Below are 19,405 nucleotides of genomic sequence, written 5' to 3' on the forward strand. Positions count from 1 at the left end.
CTTCAGTGCTGTGGTAAATAATCTGTGGTGAACAATATTCTGAACAAGAGGACAAGGTCTAATTTCTAGCTAGACTGTAGATATCAGAGATTGAGGACAAATTGTTTGCTATTCAGATGTTACTTAATTTGCCTCAAAACTGATGAATTCTAAATAATTGCTAAAAATCCCTTAAGCCTTTGATTAAGAAAAGACATTATATTTTTTAAACTATGAGTTAGCTTGTATGAACTTAATACCTTGCATTATCAAGACATAAGATAGTTGACTCTGCAATATATTGTTTGGAACATGCATTTACACACACACACACACACACACACACACACACACTTCCCTGATGACTCAGCAGGTTAAGAATCTGCCTACAATTCAAGAAATGCAGGAGACATGGGTTCACTCCCTGGATCAGGAAGATCCATTGGAGGAGGTCATGGGAACTGACTCCAGTACCCTTGCCAGGAAAATCCCATGGACAAAGGAGCTACATACACACACACATACACACACACCTGTATACACAAACAGACAGATACATATGTATTTATCAAACTTTTATATTGTATATAGATATATATGTACATATATATTTACATATGACATGTTTCTATTCAAGAGCATGCTAAACTATTTATGAAAGAAATCTTATTTATATTTAAACTTCTCTGGATTTCCCCTATGTGCACCCAAACATAATAATTGGAGGGATTATCTATGGAGTTACATGGAAAAAATAAATGTACATATCATAATATTTTTGTATAGGTAATCACACTCCTTTCATTATTTACTTGTTATAATTTTGACTGAGAAAAATAATCTGATACATGCTATTTTAGGATAAATCTATCCTTTTGTATCATGTAAAATTATAGTATTAAACATCAGAAAAGGACACCCAAAAAAGATGTCTTTTTCATTATAGGGGACTGGAATGCAAAAGTAGGCAGTCAAGAAACACCTGGAGTAACAGGCAAATTTGGCCTTGGAATACAGAATGAAGCAGGCCAAAGTCTAATAGAGTTTGATCAAGAGAACACACTGGTCATAGCAAACACTGTCTTCCAACAACACAAGAGAAGACTCTACACATGAACATCACCAGGTGGTCAATTCTAAAATCAGACTGATTATATTTTTTGCAGGCAAAGATGGAGAAGCTCTATATAGTCAGCAAAAACAAGACCAGGAGCTGACTGTGGCTCAGATCATAAACTCCATATTGCCAAATTCAGACTTATCTTGAAGAAAGTTGGGAAAACCACTAGACCATTCAGGTATGACCTAAATCAAATCCCTTACAATTATACAGTGGAAATGAGAAACAGATTCAAGGGATTAGATCTGATAGAGTTCCTGATGAACTATGGATGGAGGTTCGTGACATTGTACAGGAGACAGGGATCAAGAGCATCCCCAAGAAAAAGAAATGCAAAAAAGCAAAATGGTTGTCTGAGCAGGCCTTGCAAACAGCTGTGAAAACAAGTGAAAATCAAAGGAGAAAATGAAAGCTGTATTCATTTGAATGCAAAGTTCCAAAGAATACCAAGGAGAAATAAGAAAGCCTTCCTCAGTGATCAGTGCAAAAAATAGAGGAAAACAATAGAATGGGAAAGACTAGAGATCTCTTCAAGAAAATCAGAGATACCAAAGGTATATTTCATGCAAAGATGGACTAAATAAAGGACAGAAATGGTATGGACCTAACAGAAGCAGAAGATATTAAGAAGAGGTAGCAAGAAATACACAGAACTATACAAAAAAGATCTTCATGATCCAGATAATCACAATGGTATGGTCATTCACCTAGACCAAGACATCCTGGAATGTGAAGTCAAGTGGGCCCTAGGAAGCATCACTATGAACAAAGCTAGTGGAGGTGATAGAAGTCCAGTTGAACTATTTCAAATCCTAAAAGATGATGTGGTGAAAGTGCTGCACTCAATATGCCAGCAAATTTGGAAAACCCAGCAGTGGCTCCAGGACTGGAAAAGGTCAGTTTTCATTTGAATCCCTAAGATAGGCAATGCCAGAGAATGATCAAACTACTGCACAATTGCACTCATCTCACACAATAGTAAAGTAGTGCTCAAAATTCTCCAAGCCAGGCTTCAACAGTATGTGAATCATGAACTTCCAGATGTTCAAGCTGGTTTTAGAAAAGGCAAAGGAACTAGAGATCAAATTGCCAACATCTGCTGGATCATGGAAAAAGCAAGAGAGTTCCAGAGAAACATCAATTTCTGCTTTATTAACTATGCCAAAACCTTTGACTGTGTGGATCACCACAAACTGTGGAAAATTCTGAAAGAGATGGGAATGCCAGACCACCTGACCTGCCCCTTGAGAAATATGTATGCATATGAAGAAGCAACAGTTAGAACTGGACATGGAACAACAGACTGGCTCCACATCGGGAAAGGAGTATATCAAGGCTTCATATTGTCACTCTGCTTATTTAACTTATGTGCAGAGTACCTCATGTGAAATACTGGGCTGGATGAAGCACAAGTTGGAATCAAGATGGCTGGGAGAAATAGCAATAACCTCAGATATGCAGACAACACCACCCTTATGACAGAAAGTGAAGAAGAACTAAAGAGCCTCTTGATGAAAGTGAAAAAGGAGAGTGAAAATGTTGGCTTAAAACTCAACATTCAGAAAACGAAGATCCTGGCATCTGGTCCCATTACTTCATGGCAGATAGATGGGGAAACAGTGAAAACAGTGAGAGACTTTTTTGGGGGGCTTCAAAATCACTACAAATGGTTACTGCAGCCATGAAATTAAAAGATGATTGCTCCTTGGAAGAAGAGTTATGACCAACCTAGAGAGCATATTAAAAAACAAAGACATTACTTTGCTGACAAAGGTCTGTCTAGTCAAGGCTATAGTTTTTCCAGTAATCATGTATGGATGTGACAGTTGGATTATAAAGAAAGCTAAGCACCACAGAATTGATACTTTTGAACTGTGGTATTGTAGAAGACTCTTGAGAGTTCCTTGGACTGCAGGAGATCCAACTCAAACTCAATCCTACTCATGGCTATGGTTTTTCCAGTAGTCATGTATGTATGGGAGAGTTGGACTATAAAGAAACCTGAGTGCCGAAGAATGGATGCATTTGAACTATGGTGTTGGAGAAGACTCTTGACAGTCCTTGAACAGCAAGGAGATCCAACCATTCCATCTTAAAGGAAATCAATCCTGAATATTCATTGGAAGGACTGATAACTAAAAATGGAACTCCAATACTTTGGCCACCTGTTTCGAAGAAGTAACTCATTTGAAAAGACCCTGATGCTGGAAAAGATTGAAGGCAGGAGGAGAATGGGATGACATAGGATGAGATGGTTGTTAGCATCACTGACTCAATGGACCTGAGTTTGAGTAAGTTACAGGAATTGGTGATGGAATACAGATTCTGTAGAAGGCCAGAGAGGTGAAGGGCCTTCATTTTGCATCACATCAACGGATGCATAGATCAGTGTGACTTACTACAGGTGTTGCTAAATTTGCTCACTCAATTCAGATAGCATCTTCCAGGTTTCTTTTCTAAAAGAAACCTTTTAGAAACTCTTTTCCTTCCTGTACCCTTTTTTTTAAGAAACAAATCCCTAAGTGTAGATCACATTTAAAGGGAGGAAAGCCAAGCTTCATCTCCTAGAGGAGTATATTAGAAATGTGTGGTAATGTGTTTAAACCAAGCACAGATTTTATTAAATTATATGAATTAAACTTTGTCTCTATGAAGATACTCTATTTCTTCAAATTTCACTAAGTTTAGCATCCGTCAGTGTATCTTGCTTCCAGCAATTATTACTATAATGCCCTAACATGATCTTCTAATTCTCTCATTTCTTCAGGTATACATTTATGTGTAAGGAGGGTCTTTTCCATCTGCCAGATATATTTATTTATTCAATCATTTATTCATGTCTGTTTGGATTCATGGTTATTTTTAAAAACATTAATGTTAATACTCCAATTCTTCTTTTATCTGAGAATGGTTTTAAGAAACTAAATTCTTAGTTTTAGGTCTTCTCAGTGGACTAACTAGGAAATACATGCATCAGTTCAGTTCAGTTCACTCGCTCAGTCATGTCCGACTCTTTGCAACCCCATGAACCGCAGCATGCCAGGCCTCCCTGTCCATCACCAACTCCTGGAGTTTACTCTGACTCATGTCCATCAAGTCAGTGATGCCATCCAGCCATCTCATCCTCTGTCATCCCCTTCTCCTCCTGCCCCCAATCCCTCCCAGCTCAGAGTCTTTTCCAATGAGTCAATTCTTTGCAAGACGTGGCCAAAGTACTGGAGTTTCAGCTTCAGCATCATTCCCTCCAAAGAAATCCCAGGGCTGATCTCCTTCAGAATGGACTGGTTGGATCTCCTTGCAGTCCAAGGGACTCTCAAGAGTCTTCTCCAACACCACAGTTCAAAGGCATCAGTTCTTCGGCACTCAGCTTTCTTCACAGTCCAACACTCACATCCATACATGACCACAGGAAAAACCATAGCCTTGACTAGATGGACCTTTCTTGGCAAAGTAATGTCTCTGCTTTTGAATATGCTATCTAGGTTGGTCATAACTTTCCTTCCAAGGAGTAAGCGTCTTTTAATTTCATGGCTGCAGTCACCATCTGCAGTGATTTTGGAGCCCAGGAAAATAAAGTCTGACACTGTTTCCCCATCTATTTCCCAGGAAGTAATGGGACCGGATGCCAGGATCTTTGTTTTCTGAATGTTGAGCTTTAAGTCAACTTTTTCACTCTCCACTTTCACTTTCATCAAGAGGCTTTTTAGTTCCTCTTCACTTTCTGCCATAAGGGTGGTGTCATCTGCATATCAGAAGTTATTGATATTTCTCCCGGCAATCTTTATTCCAGCTTGTGTTTCTTCCAGCCCAGCGTTTTTCATGATGTACTCTGCATATAAGTTAAATAAGCAGGGTGACAATATACAGCCTTGATGAACTCCTTTTCCTATTTGGAACCAGTCTGTTGTTCCATGTCCAGTTCTAACTGTTGCTTCCTGACCTGCATACAGATTTCTCAAGAGGCAGGTCAGGTGGTCTGGTATTCCCATCTCTTTCAGAATTTTCCACAGTTTATTGTGATCCACACAGTCAAAGGCTTTGGCATAGTCAATACAGCAGAAATAAATGTTTTTCTGGAACTCTCTTGCTTTTTCGATGATCCAGCTGATGTTGGCAATTTGATCTCTGGTTCCTCTGCTTTTCTAAAACCAGCTTGAATTCAGGAAGTTCACAGTTCACATATTGCTGAAGCCTGGCTTGGAGAATTTTGAGCATTACTTTACTAGCATGTTAGATGAGTGCAATTGTGTGGTAGTTTGAGCATTCTTTGGCATTGCCTTTCTTTGGGATTGGAATGAAAACTGACCTTTTCCAGTCCTGTGGCCACTGCTGAGTTTTCCAAATTTGCTGGAAATACATGCATATAAATATACAAATCCATGTCCATACATATATCTACATTATGCTTGTATCTTTCTACATATATATACATTTATATACACACATACATATATACATATTGAATTAAATGTGTCCATATGTAATTTTTAATTCTAATCTGAAACCACAAGTTTCATTCCAACATTCTGCTTCTTGATTATTTTTAATTTCTGCCTGACAATGAGAAACCTTATTATAATTATGGTCTATATATATATACTTATCTGCTCAATCATTATATATATGCAAAGTAACTCCAGAATTTCAAAAATATAAACCTGTAAGAAGCAAATCTACCAACTAAAGTATCCATCATGGACAGTTATTTTTGTCTTTTGACTTAAAATACCCAGTATTTTAACTTTTAAAAAAGTATCCTTTTAAAGAAAAAAGTTAAAATCAGCTCTCATTCCCATCACCTTCTGTGAGTTTGTTAAATACTTGTAATAAAATTAGTTTCATTTTTCATAGTGTTCATTCATTACTGTGTCCTCAGCAGCCTCATTTTAAAATGTATTTTATAAAGTTTCTTCTCTGTAGCATACATTTCTATGAGTTTGACAAAAGCATAAAATAATGTTACTGCCAATAGTACCATACAGATGAATTCCATTAATAATTACTTATTGTAAAATTCTGCATGCTAAAATATTACCACTGAATAACTAAGAATAAAGTATTTTATTTTACTTATTAAAATGTATTTTTCACTCATCAATTCTTGAATTATAGAATTATCAAGAATATAGTCATCTGGAGAGAGCCAATCTGAAATTTCAAATACACACTTATTTTCTACACCATCATAAAAGTCTGGAAAGTTGCTATTTATCTTTTGATTTCTCTAACAATTGTGAAATATCTTTCTATTTCAATGCTTCTGCATAGTAAATGATGAATTTTTCTTTTTTCTTTTTTGCCTTCCATTAACCTTGAAAAAGTGAAATTGTTAGTCACTCAGTCATGTTCAACTCTGCGACCCCATTGACTATAGCTCACCATGATCCTCTGTCCATGGGATTCTCCAGGCAGGAATACTGGAGTGGGGTTGCCATGCCCTCGTCCAGAGGATCTTCATGACCCATAGTTCAAAACTGGTCTCCTACAATCCAGGTGGATTCTTTACTGTCTGAGTCACCAGGGACCTTATATTGAAATAAACAATAGAAACATAAACATATTAGATAGACAGAGTATAGGATTTTATTAGATGTCACAATCAAGCTAAAGCACTTTTAGTTTTAGAAATATTTACTTTTTTAATGAAAGTGAAACAAATGTTTAAAATATTTTATCACCTAAAAATTATTTATTAGGTTTGTACCTATATTTGTCACCAACTTAATACGGTATTAAATGGTATCCTGATAAATGACTGTAGGTAGAATAAGTGGGGAGGAATAGGTTTAGGAATCCCTTACTTTAACTCAGAACACTTATTAATATTAGGTAGCCACATTTCTTAGATAAAATGGCAATTATGATCAAAGTAAAATTACATAGGAAGGGACTTCTTTTCGGTTCCTGGATCTAATTTCAACGTGTGTGGTACAGGGTTGGGTGAGATTGGGGCTTCCTATCCAACACCAAGTAATTCTCAGTCACCAGACAGGTGTTCTATAATTCGACTCAATTTTGATACTCTCTATCCAGAGGTAGCATCAGATCCCAGTGCTTAAGGGTACAACACTACAAGATTTTACCTCCACAAATATTTCAGATGTAAGTTTCAATTCTAGGTTGTAACCTGTGCTTTGGAGTTTGTTGTTGCTGTTCAGTCACTCAGTCATGTCCGACTCTTTGCGACCCCATGGACTGCAGCATGCCAGGCTTCCCTGTCCTGTACCATCTCCTGGAGGTTGCTCAAACTCATATCCATTGAGTCAGTGATGCCATCTAACTATCTCATCCTCTGTCATCCTCTTTTCCTGCCTTCAATCTTTCCCAGCATCAGGGTCTCTTCTAATGAGTCGGCTCTTTGCACTAGGTAGCCAAAGTTTTGGAGCGTCAGCATCAGTCCTTTTAATGAATATTCAGGATTGATTTATTTAGGATTGACTGGTTTGATCTCTTTGCAGCCCAAGGGACTTTCAAGAGTCTTCTCCAACACCACAGCTCAAAAGCATTAATTTGTCATATTTCTTTATGGTCCAATTCTCACATCCATACATGACTACTGAAAAACCATAGTTTTGACTATATGGACTTTGTCAGCAAAGTAATATTTCTGCTTTTTAATATGCTGTCTAGGTTGATCATAGCTTTTCTTCCAAGGAGCAAGTGTCTTTTAATTTAATGACTGTAGTCACCATTTGCAGGGATTTTGGAGTCCAAGAAAATAAAGTCTGTCACTGTTTCCTTTGTTTCTCCTTTGCTATGAAGTGATGGGACCAGATGCCTTGATCTTACTTTTCTAAATGTTGAATCTTAATCTGGCTTTTTCACTCTCCTCTTTCACTTTCATCAAGAGGCTCTTTAGTTCCTCTTCACTTTCTGCCATAAAGGTGATGTTATCTGCATATCTGAATTTATTGCTATTTCCCTTGGCAATCTTGATTCCAGCTTGAGCTTCATCCAACCTGAAATTTTGCATGATGTGCTCAGGATATATGTTAAGTAAGCACGGTGAAAAGAGACAGCCCTGATGTACTCCTTTCCCAATTTTGAACCAGTCCTTTTTTCCATGTCTGCTTCTAACTGTTGTTTCTTGACCTGCAGACAGGTTTCTCAGGAGGCAGATAAGGTGGTCTGGTATTCCCATCTCTTGAAGAATTTTCCACAGTTCATTGTGATCCACACAGTTAAAGGTTATAGTGTACTCAATGAAGCAGAAGTAGATATTTCTTTTGAATTCTCTTGTTTTTTTCTATGATCCAATGGATGTTGGCAATTTGATATCTGGTTCCTCTGCCTTTTCTAAATCCAGCCAGCACATCTGGAAGTTCTCAGTTCACATACTGTTGAAGACTGGCTTGGAGAATTTTGACCACTTCCAGTTTACCTTGATTCATGGACCTAACATTCCAGGTTCCTATGCAGTACTGTTCTTTACTGCATCAGACTTTACTTTCACCACCAGACACATACACACCTGGGCACTGTTTCTGCTTTGGCTCAGTCTTTTCATCCCTTCTGGAGTATTTCTCTGCTCTTTTCCAGTAGCATATTGGGCACCTACCAACCTGGGGAGTCCATCTTTCAGTGTCATATCTTTTTGCCTTTTCATACTGTTTGTGGGGTTCTCAAGGCAAGGATGCTGAAGTGGTTTGTCATTCCCTTCTCCAGGGACCGTATATTGTCAGAACTCTCCACCATGACCTGTCCATATTGGATGGCCCTACATGACATGACCCATAGTTTCATTGAGGGAGACAAGGTTGTGATCCATGTGATCAGTTTGGCTAATTATCTGTGATGGTGATTTTCATTCTGTCTGCCCTCTGAAGGATAAGGATAAGAGGCTTGTGGAAGCTTTCTGGTGGGTGGGACTGGATGTGGGTAAAACTGGGTCTTGATCTGCTCTGGGGGGAGGGGGGTGGGGGGCAGGGCCACGATCAGTAAATCCTTAATCCAATTTTCTGCTGATGGAAGAGGCTGTGTTCCTTTCCTGGAGTTTGGCCATAGTTTGGCCAAACTATGGTAGGGGTAATGGCAGTAATGGTAGTAATACCTCCTTCAAAAGGACTTATGCCAGCATGCTGTGGCTCCTAGGACTGTTGTAGTTATGCCCTTGACCCCATGGCAGGCCACTGTTGACCCACACCTTTGCAGGAGATTCCCAGGCACTCATAGGCAAATCTGGCTCAGTCTCTTGTGGGGTCACTGCTCCTTTCTCCTGGGTCCTGTATGTACAAGGTTTTATTGTACCCTTCATGAGTCTGTTTCCTTGTGGGTTCTCAGTCCTTTGGACTGATCCCCAGGTTGTGAAATCTGTTGTGGGCCCTAGAATTTTGCAACAGTGCAAGAACTTCTTTGGTATAATTGTTCTTGTTTGTGGGTCGTCTACTCAGTGGCTCTATAGTGGAGCTAATGGTGACCTCCTCCAAGAGGACTTACGCTGCGTCTTCCAAGTCTGTTGCAGCCAGAACCCCTGTCCCTGTGGCAGGTCACTGCTGACCTGTGCCTCCACAGGAGACACTCAGACACTCAAAGCGGGGTCTGGCTCAGTCTCTTATGGGGGTCATTGTTCTTTTTCCTCAGTCCCGGTGCACACAAGGTTTTGTTTGTGCCCTCCAAGAGTCTCTGGCCAGTCTGAGGCATGATGCTAAATGCAATTTTTCCCCTCCTACAATCTTGTTGGGGCTTCTCCTTTGCCCTGGATTTTGGGTATCTTTTGCAGCAGGCGGGGGTGGGGGTGGAATCCAACATTTTCCTGTCGATGGCTGTTCAGCAGTTAGTTGTGATCTTGGTCTTCTCACAGGAGAAGATGAGCACAGATCCTTCTACTCTGCCATCTTTGTTCTTGGTTCTGTGCTTCTGACTGATTATAAATCAGAGGTTCCCATGACATCGTACTTGGCTTAAGTTTGCTAGAGTGGCACACAACTCAGAAAAAACATTTTACTTACTAGATTACCGGTTCATTACCAAGAGTTATAACTTGGGAATAGCCAGATGGAAGGGATGCAAAGGGCAAGTTATGGGGAAAGAACTCAGAACATCCATGTCCTCTCCAAACATGCCTCTCTCCCCAGAAGTCCACCTATTCACTACCATGAAAAACCTTCATACCATGTCCTTTGGGTCTTATGGAGGCTTCATTATGCAGGCATAGTCAATAAATCTTTTGCTAATAGCCAATGACCTAACTCCCACCTTCTCCCCGAGTCTCCTCCCCAAATGGTGGGGGGGATGGGACTAAAATTTACAAGCCTCTAATTAAGTTATGAGTTTGGTTCCAGCAGCAACCAGCACCCACTTAAAGTGCTTTCTCAAAGTCACCTTACGAATGTAACAAAAGACAGCTTTATCACTCTCAACTCTGAGGAAATCCCGAGTTTTGGGAGCCCTGAGTCAGAAACCATGAAAAAGAAACTAAATATATATTTATTATAAATCACAGTACCACAAGAGTGTTATATACATATATATATACATGTATATATGTACGTACATGTGTGTGTGTGTGTACACACACACGCACACATATACATACTATATATATATATATATATATGTCCATTTGAAAAGTAAGGTTTGAACAGAACTTAATTCAGTCATTTCTTTTAAGGAGAAACCAAACAAAATCAAGGGAATCAGATCAAGAAGGTGGAATAGGAGAACCTGGAGCTCACCTCCCCCATGAACGCATCAAAAATACATCTACATATGGAGAGACTCCTGCTGAAAACTAACTGCAGACTGGCAGAAAAACTTTTATACAAGTAGGACTGTAAGAAATATTCACACAGAATGTGATATGAAGAGAAGAGAGACATGGTATCAGGATCTGTGTCCATGGGAGGGGTTATGGAATAGGAGGAGGATTACATAGGTGGAGATTCTCCCGGGGGAATGATCAGTTTGAACCATACACTGGACACTCCAGCCCTAGGGTCCAACACCAGAAAGATGATTGCCTTCGCTGGTTAGAAAACCAGTGGGTCAAATAGGATGGCTATAAGTAACCTAGACTCTGTGAAAGATACACACACACTTGCTAACTCCTGAAACAAGGCAGAGAAAATAGACTGAAACTGAGCAGGACTCAAGGCTGTTTTCCAAAACCTCTCTGATGTGTATTTCTGCTTAGTCAGTCCCCTGCTCCAGCCTCTTGTGTTTCTCAAGCAGCGTATCAGTAGTGGTCTTGGACTCTGAGGCTGAGCCCACCACAGCCTGTCCAGACCCACCGAGTGCCTGCAACAGCCCTCCTTGCTCTTTGATGCAGCTCCCCACTACTAGCAAGGAATGATACTGTGCAAGACTGAATCAGGCAGAAATAGACAATCTGAACATACTGACCACTGGTGGAGAAGTTGAGTTAGGAATCAAAAAACTCCCAGCAAACAAAAGTCCAGGACCAGATAGCTTCTTAGAGGATGTCTACCAAACTTATAAAAAAGAACTAAAAACTATACTTCTCAACCTACTTCAAAAAATTGAAGTGTATGGAATCAAGTTGACTCTACAGGGCCAGCATTACCCTGATAGTTAAGCCAAACAAAGATACAATAACAAAAGAAAATTGCAGACCGATACCTCTGATGAAAATAGACATAATAACCCTAAATAAAATATTAGCAAACTTAATTCATGATCATGTGGAATCTATTCCAGGGATGCAAGTATTGTTCAATATCCATAGATCAATGTGATATACCTCATTCATAAAAAAGAATTAAAATCACAAAATCATTTCAATAGACAAAGAAAAAGCATTTGACAAAAATCCAACATTGATTCAATAAAATCTCTCATCAAAGTTAGTATAGAGGGAACATATCTCAACATGATAAAGGTGGTTTATAGCAAACCTACAGCTAACATCATACTCAACCATGGAAAAAATTCAGCTTTTCTTCAAAAATCAGGAATAATACCATTACTCCCAGCACTTCTATCTGACTTAGTGTTGCAAATCCTAGTCACAGCATTCAGCCAAGAAAAAGAAGTAAAAGCCATCTAAATCAGAAGGGAAGAATTGAATCTGTCACTATATGTAGATGTCATGATACTATATAAAGATAACTCTAACTTCTCTACCAAGAAAATTCTCAGAATTAATAAATTCACTCAAGTTGCAGGATATACAATTAATATAAAGAAATGTATTGCTTTTTTCTATACACTAATCATGAACTATCAAAAAGAAATGAAGAAAATAATCCAGATGAAAATTGCATGAAATAGAATAGAATTCTTAGAAATAAACTTAACCAAGAAGGTAAAAATCTATACTCTGAACATTATAAAACTCTGATGAGGGAGTTTAAGATGAAACAAGGAAATAGCACAATATCTTAAGTTCATGAATTGGAAGAATTATTGTTAAAATGTCTATGCTACTCAAAGCAATCTATAGATTTAGTGCAGTCCCCTTTTTTGATAGGGATTGAATTGAATTTCATTACCCATGACATTTTACACAGAACTAGAATAAATAATCCTAAAATTTACATGGAACCACAAAAGACTTAGAATTGCTAAATCAATTTTGAGGAAAAAAAAGAACAAAACTGGAGATATCACAGTCCTTGATGTCACAGAATATTACAGTGCTACAGTAATCAAAACAGTCTCATACCATCACAAAAATTGGACATAAATCAGTGAAACAGAACAGAGAGCCTAGGAATAAACCCCTGAATTTATGGTCAATTAACCTGCCAATAAGTAGTCAAGAATATAAAATAGAGAAAAGGCAGTAACCTCAATAAGTGTTGCTGGGTAAATTGAAAAACTACATGTAAAAGAATGACATTAGAACATTTTATCACACTATATACAATAAACTCAAATTAGATTAAAGACTTGAATGTAAGATCTAAAATCATAAAAATCCTAGAAAATAACAGTGAGAACACTTTCATATAAATCACAGCAATATATTTTTGCATCTGTTCCCAAAGCAAAAGAAACAAAAGCAAACAAACCAAAACAAAAGCCAAATGGGACCAATTAAACAAAACTTTTCACACAGTGAAGGGAAATGTTTCCAAAATGAAAAGACAGCTTAGTGAATGGGAGACAATATTTGCAAATGATACAACCAATGAGGGGTTAATACACAAAATATATAATCAGCTAGTACAGCTCAGTATCAGAACAAACCCCAATTTTTAAAAATGGGCAAAGAATCTGAATAAACTTTTTTTTTTTCAAACAAGGTATATAGATGACCAACAGGCACTTGAATACATTCTCAAAATTGCTAGTCATCAGAGAAATGCAAATCAAAACCACAATAAGACATAATCTCATGCCTACCATAATGACTACTATAATAAAGTCTGAAAGTATCAAATGTTGAGGAGGATGTGGAGGAAAGGGAACCCTAGCACAGTGTTGGTGGAAATGTAAGTTGGTATAGTATGGTGGTTCCTCATAAAATTAAAAATAGAGCTACCATATTATCTAGCAGTTCCACATCTGGGTATATATTGGAAGAAAATGAAAACACTAGCTTAAACATGGACCCCAATGTTAACAGCAGCATTACTTACAGTAGCCAGTATAAGGAAGCAATCTAAGAATCCACAAATAAATGAATGGTGTGTGATATATATGTACATATATCTATATATATGATGCTATTTTGATTACTGAGCTTTGTAGAATCTTGTGAAGTCAAGGAATGTGATACCTATAGTTTTGTTCTTTTTTCTCGAGTGCTGTGGCAATTCTGGGTGTTTTGTATATATCTATATATACATGCACATACACAAAACAGAATACTACTCAGCCATAAAAGAAGAATGAAATTTTGCCATTTAAAACAACATCAACGGACTCAGACAGTATTCTGTTTAATAAAACAAATCAGAAAGAGAAAGGCAAATACTCAGTGTTATCACCTATAGGTAGAATCTAAAAATTAAAACACACAGATGAATATAACAAAAACAGACATAAATTTTATGTCTATTTAAATTTTATGTCTGTGTCTATGTCTACATAGATACAGGGAACACACTAGTGGTTACCAGTGGGAAGGGGGGTGGGGGCAAGACAGAGGAAGGGGATTAGGAGGTATAAGCTACTTATTTATTATAAAATAAATAAGCTACAAGGATATGTTGTACATCACAAGAATATAGTCATTATTTTGTAATACATTTAAATGAATATTTCATTTATTTATAGATTGTATTAAAAATATTGGAGAATTATGTTGTACACTTTAAATATTTTAAATCAACTATACCTCAATACAAATAGTAAATAAAAGAAGAAAAAGATTTTCTGAACCATCTACAAATACATGGTACTAAAAACCTATTGAATATAATCATAATTTGAAGATGTGCAATCTTTTTCTTTGGTCTCTATGTCCTCTATAATCTTCTTAATTGTAGCTACTGCCTTCCTAAAAATAATCTTGTTTACTACGTGATCACTAAAATACAAACAAAAAGCTAATGAATGAAACTGAAGAGGAAGTAAAAAGATTTTTTTTATAGTATTAGAGACATGACTACATACAGTTTCAGCCCATTTATTTTTAAACTTGTAGGGAAATTTTCTAGTGACATATTCACTTGGATTACCTTGCAAACTGGTCAGTACTTCCTGGATATTAATAAGGACTTACTCATATTGTCATAAATTAAACCTTAAGTTACTTCTGGAGCTACTCAGTGATGTTTGTATTATCTAAACCATGAGCCATGGGTAGGTGGCAAGCTATGTTATAATTAAGGACCTGTTAAAGAAGCATTTCTGCAGAGTGAACTAGAAAGGTGAGGGGCAGGCTTGAGGGGGGGTAGTGGGGATTGAGAGAATGGTAGTTAAGAGTGAAGACTCTGAGGCCTAAATGCATATTCTCAAATTCCAGTTTTGCTAACATGCAGCTGAGTGACCTTGGGCCAGGCACATGATCTCTGGTCTTCAGTTTACTCATCTCCCTATGGGGGCTATTGTGACTAGTTTCTATCTTGAATGATTATCACTAGAATTACAGGAGTTAATATATGTCAGGTACTTAGCAGAGTGCTTGGTATATATTGTAAATATGTTTGTTTTTATTATATACCTTGTGTGCAATTTTCAATGAAGATAAACTATTATACAGTACAATGTATTAATAGGGTATATTTTATAGCAATGAGAAAAAAATTAGAAACAGTTAAAAAGAATTTAACATTTTAATTAAATCATTTATTTTTGCCATTAGAATAAAAACCTAAAATTAGCAAATGCATTTAAAAAAACACAAACATACATTAAGGACACTAAAAAAACAAATGGCTTATTACTCAAAAGTAATTTACAGGCATTTTTCTTGATTAAATAATTGGAAGAAATATTGACTTTGCAGTTCAAACATACTGCTTTCTTAAACTTTGGAATCACATACACTTTATTTAGTGAAAACTTCCAAAGAAAATCTATTTCACAAAGACACTAAAGAAATCAAATATTTGAAATAATCACAAGTATTACTTATTTTGATCGCCATGAACCGATAGAGACATAATGATAGTTCAAAAGAAGAGAAATTTTTATTTCAACATAAGATTAATTCCAAGGATGAAAATCAAGGACTGATTGTTGTTACACTCCTTTGTTCTCCTTCCTTAGCAATAGGCATCAATCTATAAACCATTTCATTATGGGAGAGAACTGCTGGAGTTTTATCCAGTTAGACATATAGCTGATCTAAGTGGAGACAGGTCAAAAGGCTCATACAATATATGAGTTCTAATGAGGAGCTTTTCCATATTTTCTAAACCAAAACTTCACATTCATTTCATCATCCTCCTTTAGCTGTTAGCCTGGAAAGTCGTCATTTGGAAAGGCCTACTTCCATACATCAATGTGGAAAGACATCAACAACCTCAGATATGTGGATGATATCACTCTAATGACAGAAAGCAAAGAGGAACTAAAGAGACTCTTGATGAGGGTGAAGGAGGAGAGTGAAAGTGCCCGCTTAAGACTTAATATTTAAAAAACGAAGATCATGGCATCCGGTCCCATTACTGCATGCAAATAGAAGGGGAAAGGTGAAAGTAGTGACAGATTTCCTCTTCTTGGGGGTCAAAGTCCCTGTGGATGGTGACTGCAGCCATGAAATTAGAAGATGCTTGCTTCTTGGCAGGAAAGCGATGACAAACCTAGACAGTGTGTTGAAAAAACAGACACTATTTTGCCAGCAAAAGTCTGTATAGTCATGGCTGTGGTTTTCCCAGTGGTCATGTATGGTTGTGATAGCTGGACTGTAAATAAGACAGAATGCCAAAGAATTGATACCTTTGAACTGTGGTGTTGGAGAAGACTCCTGAAAGTCCCCTGGACAGCAAGGAGATCAAACCAGCCCATCTTAAGGGAGATCAACCCTGAATATTGACTGCAAGGACTGATGCTAAAGGTGAAGCTTCAGTGTTTAGATCATCAGACGTGAATAGACAACTCATTGGAAAAGTCCCCGATGCTGGGAAAGATTGAGGGCAGAAGGTGAAGAGGTGTCAGAGGATGAGGTGCCTGGACATCATCACCAATGCAATGAATATGTACTTGGGCAAACTCCAGGAGATGGTGAGGGATAGGGAAGCCTGGTGTGCTGTAGTCCATGGGGTCTCAAGGAGTTGGACATGACTGGGAGACTGAACAAAACAAAAGTTCCATTTGTTACAGAAATCAATTATATGGCTTTTTGTCCACATAGCTACCACTGTCTTGACACAAATGTCCCCCATAACATCTACTCTCCTGAAACAATGCACCACGTATGTGCTGTGTGCTGAGTCACTCAGTTGTGTCTGACTCTTTGCAACCCCATGGACTGCAGCCTGCCAGGCTCCTCTGTCCTTAGGGATTCTCCAGGCACCAAAAACTGAGTGGGTTTCCATCCCCTCCTACAGGGGATCTTTCCAACCCAGGGATTAAACCCAGGTCTCCCACATTGCAGGCAGATGCTTCACTGTCTGAGCCACCAGGAAAGCCCATGCACCACCTATGGTGAATATGATTTTAATTTCCTCTAAGCAATTATGACTTATCTCTTTTTGATATCTTCCCTTAATTTTTTAAAGTTTTTTTTTTTTTTCCAAATTAAAGGAATCACTTGCCCTGACTTCAGACTGTACTATGAAGCTACAGTAATCACAACTGTATGGTACTGGCACAAAAAGAAGAAATCTAGATCAACAGAATAGGATAGAAAGCCCAGAGGTAAACCCATGAACCTATGGTCACCTAATCTATAAAAAGGAGGAAAGAATATGCAGTGGAGAAAAGACATTGCCTTCAGTAAGTGGTGGTGCTAGGAAAATTGGACAGCTACATATAAAGAATTAAATTAGAACACCATGTGAAATTCACTCAGTCATATCCAACTCTTTGCAATCCTGTGGACTATACAGTCAATGGAATTCTCTAAGCCAGAATACTGGAGTGGGTAGCCTTTCCCTTCTCAGGGGATCTTTCCAACCTAGGGATCGAACCCATATCTCCTGCATTGCAGGCAGATTCTTTACCAGCTGAGCCACAATGGAAGCTTGAACACCATACACAAAAATAAACAGTGAATTAAAGACCAAAACGTAGGACTAGGTACTATAAAACGCTTAGAGGAAAACATAGGAAGAAGCCCTCTGACATAAATTTTAGCAAGATATTTATTGATCCACCTCCTAGAGTAATGAAAATGAAACAAAAATAAACCAATGGGACCTAATTATACTTAAAAACTTTTGCAGAGCAAAGGAAGTCATAAATAAAATGAAAAGACAGCCCACAGAATGGGAGAAAATATTTGCAACAATGCAACCAACTGACAAGGTATTCATCTCCAAAATATATAAATAGCTCATGCAGTTCAATAACAACAACAAACAAATTCCTTTAAAAAATTGGAAGATCTGAATAGACATTTCTCCAAAGAAGATATATAGATGACTAAAGCCACATAAAAAACTCCCAACTTCACAAATTATTAGAGAAATGCAAATTAAAACTACAATGAGGTATCATTTCACATCAGTCAGAATGGTGACTATCAAAAAAATTTTTTTGCTCTTTTGCTTTTTTTGATTCTCCAGCAAACAATAAATGCTGGAGAGGAAGTGAAGAAAAGTGAACCTTCCTACAATGTTGGTGGGGATGTAAATTGGTACAGCCACTATGATATTTTTAATACACAAGTTAGGTCATATCACATGTCACAGTGGTATAGCCACTATGGAGAACATTACTGAGGTTCCTTAAAAAACTAAAAAAAGAGCTCCCATATGATACTACAATCCCAATCCTGGGAATATAGCCAGAAAAAACCATAATTTGAAAAGATACATGCACCCCAGTGCAGTACTATTTGCAATAGCCAGGGCATGGAAGCAACCTTAATGTCCATCAACAGAGGAATGGATAAAAAAAGATGTGGTACATATATACAATGGAGTATTACTTAGTTATGGAAAAGGAGGAAATACTGCCCTTTGTGGGGACATGGATAGACCCAGAGATTGTCATAATGAGTGAAGTGAGATAGAGAAGAACAAATATATGATATCACTTACATGTGAAATCTAAAAAAAAAATTGTACAAATGAACTTATTTATGAAAAAAACAGTGACAAATGTAGGGAAAAAAACAAAACTTATGATTATAAGGAGGAAGAGCTTCCCTGGTTGCTCAGATGGTAAAGTCTGCCTGCAATGCAGGAGACTCAGGTTCAATCCCTGGGTCAAGAATATCCCCTGGAGAAGGAAATGGTATCCCACCCCAGTATTCTTGCCTGGAAAATCCCATGGATGGAGGAGGCTGGTGGGCCACACTCCATGGGGTTGCAAAGAGTCAGACACAACTGAGTGACTAACACACATAAGGAGGAAAGAGGAGAATGGGTAAATTAGGAGACTGGGATTGAAACATGCACTGCTATACATACAATAGATTACTAATAAGAACCATCTGTATAGAACAAGGAACATGACTTAATATTCTGTAAAGGTTTATACAGGAAAAGAATCTAAAAGAGTGGGTAGAGGTATATGTGTAAGTGATTCACCTTGTACAGCAGAAACTAACACACTAATGTAAATCAACTATACTCCAATGGTTGTTCAGTTGCTAAGTTGTGTCCAACTCTTTGGGACCCCATGGGCTGTAGAGACCCAGGTTTCCCTATCCTTCACTATCTCCCAGAGTTGGCTCAAACTCATGTCCATTGATGCCATGAGTCAGTGATACCATCCAACCATCTCATCCTCTATTGCCCGCTTCTCCTCTGGTCCTCAATCTTTCCCAGAATCAGAGTATTCTCC

The 19,405-nt window shown here is 37.8% G+C and overlaps 1 long non-coding RNA gene across 2 annotated transcripts in view; it reads right to left on the reverse strand.

The window, feature by feature from the left end:
- Window positions 1-19,405, reverse strand: part of LOC123333727 — a 38,577-nt gene that overhangs the window by 11,618 nt on the left and 7,554 nt on the right. For both annotated transcript variants that reach the window (XR_006551212.2, XR_006551213.2), the window contains one exon: window positions 6,479-6,624. This is a non-coding gene — a long non-coding RNA (uncharacterized LOC123333727). The remainder of the gene's footprint in view (window positions 1-6,478; window positions 6,625-19,405) is intronic.

This window comes from Bubalus bubalis, chromosome 5 (genome assembly GCF_019923935.1).
Source record: "Bubalus bubalis isolate 160015118507 breed Murrah chromosome 5, NDDB_SH_1, whole genome shotgun sequence".
Classification (NCBI taxonomy): domain Eukaryota; kingdom Metazoa; phylum Chordata; class Mammalia; order Artiodactyla; family Bovidae; genus Bubalus; species Bubalus bubalis.